Raw genomic sequence first — 6,000 nt, forward strand, 5'->3', positions numbered from 1 at the left:
TCTTTATCTAGCACTATTTTGAGATTATGGTCTTAGTTTCTAAAAGCACAATGTTAAAATGGGCTAAAAATAAAGTTGTAAAAAGCCCTCATTACTTTAGAATGGATCAAGATTTTTAAAAACTGTTTGTGGCATTGTAATCAGGGTAAAAATCTAGTTCGAAATAATGGGTCACAACCCCACCTTTACATTTGGAAAAAATATTTTACATCCAATATGGCGGATCCAAGATGGCGGCCGGAAATGACCACCTTGTCAAAATGAAGTACTTACTACCCAACAATGTTTGGAAGTGGTCTGGGATTGATATTTGAAAAAATGTAGAAAAAAGTTGGGAGGGGACAATTAAAACTCACCCTGTATAATTAAGATTCATTGAGAGAGAATAAATGTGTAATTTATCCAAAGTCCTTATCGATCTGAAAGACGAGCTGGCTAACAGGCCTATACGGAAGAAGGATATGTTTGTCGTAGTAGGTGGTACGAATGATGTTTCTGTCCAATCAATTGAAGCAGTTGTAAACAATTTGAAAGAACTAGAACAAAAAGTATTGACCCAAAACAGATTTTGATTTTTGAAACACCTCTTCGGATGGATGATAAGACAAAAAATGAACTAATAAAGAAACAGAACAAAAAAATCTTTGATTTCTGCTTAGAAAAAAACTTTTCGTTCATAGGGTTAAATAGTTTGCTTGATAGGAGCTGCTATACGGAGCAGGGGCTGCACCTAAACGATAAAGGGAAGGATCTTTTGTGCAATTTAGTTTTACTGTACATTGAAACAGTAGGCTGTGACAAGTCCTCAAAAAACTTGGAAACCAGCCTAAACCAAGAAAAAACATAAATATTAACTCAACTAGGCCAAAGGATTGTGACAACATTAAGATTACACATCTTAATGTCAGAAGTATCTATACTTATAAAAGGCAAAGCCCTCACTGACTCACTCACTCACTCATCACTAATTCTCCCACTTCCCATTTACCTAGGAGGCTGAAATTCGGTACACCGATTCTTTGGGCATTAAATAGGAAAACTAAGTAGTTTTTATTCTGATCGGGATTTCGGGCTCCGCCCCAGTGGCCCTGGAGTTTTCCATGTTAACCTTATGATTTTTCATATTTAAAAGGAATTAATGAATCTTAACAGCTGTTTCAATTAAACAAGTTGGTTCTGTTCTATGATGTTCAATAGCATTAAAGTTACAAGGATAACCAACAGGGTGCAGCACTATTATTTCTTTTACATTTATGACAACAGCTAATTTGCAACCAAAAGGTGAGAGAGCGTAGCGAACGAACTTCAACCTGGAGGCGAGTTAGCGTAGCGAACGAACTTCAACCTGGAGGCGAGTTAGCGTAGCGAACGAGCTAACCTGAAGGCATGTGAGCGAAGAGAACGAGCTCTAACCTAAAGGTGAGTGAGCGTAGCGATCGAACTTCAACCAGGACGTGATTGAGCCATGCGAACGAGCTCATCTTGAAAATTAAGAAGTTAAACGGGGCAAAGCCCGCGGGTACAGCTAGTAATTAATAAAATTGAAATCATTGAACAGTTTTTGCTCTCAGAAAAGCCAGATTTATTTTTAATCAACGAGCATGGATTAGACCAGGTGAGCCTAAGCGCACTAAACATATCAAATTATGAATTTCTAGCTGGATATGGTAGAACAGATAGGGGCCTAGGTGGAGTAGCTATTTTTTAAAACATACACTGTGATATTATAGAAAATATTAAACCAACAACAATTGGCAATAACCTTATCAAAGAAACAGTTTTTGAATGTTCCGAAATAAATTTTACCATAAATAAAGAACTTTTTACTGTTGCATCAATTTATAGATCTCCATACCAGAATAACCTAGATGAATATTTCAACAAACTAAATGAATATTTAATGCATTTGGATACAAAAGACAGGCATATAATTGTAGGATCAGACTTCAATATAGATTTATTAAAGAAAGACAATAGTTATCATAGATTCATTAATGAAATAGAAAGTTTTAACTTGAGACCAAATATAACAGAGCCTACCAGGATTACAGAGACCTCTAGCACTTGTATTGACAATTTCCTCACAAATTTTAGACCATCACATGCTTCAACAATTGAACCTCATATTTCGGATCACCATGCCATTTCTATTCAAATAAATGTAAATACAGATAATTCTAATAGACACTATACAAATCAAACCTCGATAGAAAAGAGAAACATAACCACAGAAAATCTTAGAGAATTAAAATTTAGACTTAAATATGAAAACTGGAATTCTGTGTACGTGGCAAATGATGTCAACGAGATGTATAATAGCTTTATTGACACGTTAAAGTATCACTTTGATATTAGCTGTCCATTAGTTAAAAATAAAATAAAAACAGGAAATATGAAAAGGTCCAAATGGATGACAGCGGACATTCAAAGGTCAAAGGAGGATATGTTCCAGCAATACTCAATATGGAAGCTCACAAAATCAGCCCATGATAAGAAAAAATACATTGAACTTAAAGACAATTATAGGAGAAAAATCCAAATAGGAAATTTAAATTGGGCTCAAGAGAGTATAACCACATCAAGAAATAAATCAAAGGCCTCTTGGAATGTTATTAATAGCTTAAGAACACAAAAGAAAGATAATAGCACCAATATAAGCTTGAAAATAAATGACAGAACCATAGAGGATCCTTGCCAAGTCGCAGAAACATTTAACACTTATTTTGCAAACGTATCAAGCCTTGTAAATGGCAACCACCTAAGCTTCCAATTATCAGGTTTTCCTAGTAAAGATAATACAGACTGCAAAATGACCGATTTTTCTCAGATCACACCTCAAAAACTGGATGATATCATCTCCAAAATGGAATCTAAAAAATCTAGCGGAATCGATGAAATCAGCATGCACACACTGAAATTTTGCAAATCTGAGATTTTACTGCCGTTGACTCACATAATAAATTTTTCCTTAAAAACTGGGTTTTTCCCCGAAAACTGCAAAGTAGCTAAAGTCAAACCTCTTTTCAAAAAGGCGGACAGAACCGATCCGGGCAACTATCGTCCAGTCTCGCTTCTTCCGTCAGTCTCAAAATTAATCGAAAAAGTTGTTTCGGAGCAACTTACTGAATTCATTGAAGTGAACAATATTGTCTGTAATAGACAGTATGGTTTCAGAAAAAACAGATCCACAAAATTGGCTCTCATTGATTTTGTTAATGATTGTATCGATGCGGTTGAGGCTGGGGAGACAGTGGTGGGTTGCTTCGCAGACTTGTCAAAAGCATTCGACTGTGTCGATCATATCATTCTTTTTGGAAAAATTGGCTTCAATTGGCATCTCCGGAATTGTTTTCAAATGGATTGAGTCGTACATGACAAACCGACACCAAACTACTGAAATTAGAGGAAAATCAAATCACAAAATTAAAAATGTCATGTCGACTCCTCAAAAAATCACAAGCGGAGTTCCGCAAGGATCCGTCTTAGGACCTCTCCTATTCTTGGTTTACATTAATGACATCACCAACGCGATTCCAGAGTCTGATGTCTACCTCTTTGCCGATGATACAACATTGGTCATGAAGGGTAAGGATGTTAAGACTCTGGAGGGCGAAGCAAATGAAAAAATTTCAGATCATTCTAAATTTTTTGAAGCAAACAAACTCAGTTTAAATTCCCAGAAAACGAACTATTTGTGTTTTCAAACAGCACAAAAGCAAAATTCCAAAAATAATAGGACACCGAACCTATTTATAGGAGAGAACCAAATTGAACAATCAAAAACGGCTGACTTCTTAGGGGTGAGGCTGGATGATAGACTCGGATGGGGCGAGCACATTTATGGATTAGAGAGATCACTTGCTCGAGGACTATTCATTCTACGTAGGACGTAGGATGAGGTCATACGGCAGCGATGATCTGTCCAGGCTCGTCTATCACGGACTGTTCGAACAGTACATTTCATATTCCATCATTTTGTGGGGTTCTTCCACCAAAAAGAATTTGGAAACAGTTTTTGTCTGGCAAAAAAAAGCAATAAGAACCATCCTAGGCATGCCACCAGATGCCAGCTGCAGAGATTCATTCATCCAGCTTGGACTCTTGACTGTCCCATGCATATTCATCTACGAAGCAGTAGTATACATAAAATCACAACACATTCAACCTCATTTCATAGATCACAAATACAACACTAAAAACAAAGGAACTCATGCTCAACAACACAGACTAAAATTGTTTGAACAAAAACCTCAATATTCCGGTTTAAAAATTTTCCAAGCACTGCCAAAACAACTTCAAAACATTCAAAACCTCTCAAAATTCAAAACAGAAACCAAGTCTTTCCTGACAAAAAATATGGTTTTTATGATGTGGAAGATTTTCTAAATTTAAAAAAAACAGAGCCCTTTGGCCTAGGAAGTGATTTTATTATAAGTTATTTTTTATTATTAGCCTATTACTGTATACCTATTGACCTGTCCAATTCCTGCCCTGGACTACGGACGGAAACTACAAGTATTCAAGTAAGTAAGTATCTAGACCCGTTTCCAAGTACAGTGAGTAATTTGGCATGTTATTAGGCAACTGAAACAGTTTCCTAATAAATAACTTTTGTACAGATTCTATCTTTTCGCTCTCTAAATATCCCCATACCTGGCCTCCATAACATAATATTGATCTTGTTGTACCAAAAAGATGTTGACGTGGTGGCTCCTTGGGGTGGCTGGGTGGTTCTAGCCCATCTAGCCGCTGAAATTTTATAATTTGTAATTGTAAAATGGGGCAAACATGACTAACTTCTGCCTTATTCTATAATACAACTTAAAATCGTAATATTCCAGCTATTTCTTATTTCATCTTTTCGAACTTGGTATCGTTTGATAGATAATTAAAAGTGCTAAATAAAAGTGTTCTAGACATTTTTTAATAGAACCAGCCATTTCTGAGTAATTTAAGTTTAAAAGTTTTAAATGGGTGCCATTTTAGCGAATTTCCCATATAGGGAATAAACTATTACCGTAGTACTCATGGTAAGACCTGGACCCGGGACCGATTTTTTTCGTTTTGAGGTCCCTAGAGGCCAAAAACACCATCCGTTCAAATTCATATATATATATTTATATATATATATATGTGTGTCCGTTAGCGCGATAACTCGAGCAAAAATTATCCGATTTTGATGAAATTTGGTACAAACGTGTAAACCTACGTTTACTCAAACGGGTTCGCGAACCAGCATGATCGGACCATGTGAACGGGGGTTTATGGGGGCTTTTATGGGGTAAAAATGGGTTTTTCCTATTTTTGACCCAAAAAGCATAAAATTTTGCAATTTCTTTCTAAACTATTTTGTAGAGCTTAAAAAAACAAATAATTTAGTATACTGAAGCGTTATAATGCGCCTAATAGTTACGGAGAAAATTCAAAAAAAATTGTAAATTTAAAATTTCCATGTTATTCTTATGGAGAATAAGTAAACTGTTGTAGTTTGCTTGTTTATTAACATATTTTGCCCAAATTTTGAAAATGTTTTTATTTCTTACCAACTATTAACATTTTACATAAAAAAACACTTTTACCCTCCCTGTTGCAGCAAACCTAAGTATGTTTTAAACTGATTCTTTTTATATAGGGAATAAATGTGATATTTTTAAGGAGACATTTTAGTGTAAATCCATTCAGGGAAATGGAAATTCGCTTAGTTTGCAGGTTTGCTGTGGCGGGGGTATTTAAATTTTAGGTCGAATCAAGATGAAATATTACAACACGAGTCTCTTCTACCTTAACCTACATACCAAGTTTCATAAAGATCGGTTGAAACTATTAGAAGATAAAAATGTTTATGTAAAAAATACAAAATGGCGGATATCTGGTTAACAAAGCGATTTTGGAAAAAATGTTATTCATGATTTTCTCTTTATTTTGACACAAGGAATCACTAGGTAAAATAATTATGTCCCCACCTTTTTTGAACACCCTGTATAATTTAATCTCATTAAA

The sequence above is a fragment of the Macrosteles quadrilineatus genome, unplaced genomic scaffold, assembly GCF_028750875.1.
Source record: "Macrosteles quadrilineatus isolate MER2022 unplaced genomic scaffold, UCM_ALF_1.0 Scaffold_5__1_contigs__length_97177068, whole genome shotgun sequence".
Lineage (NCBI taxonomy): Eukaryota > Metazoa > Arthropoda > Insecta > Hemiptera > Cicadellidae > Macrosteles > Macrosteles quadrilineatus.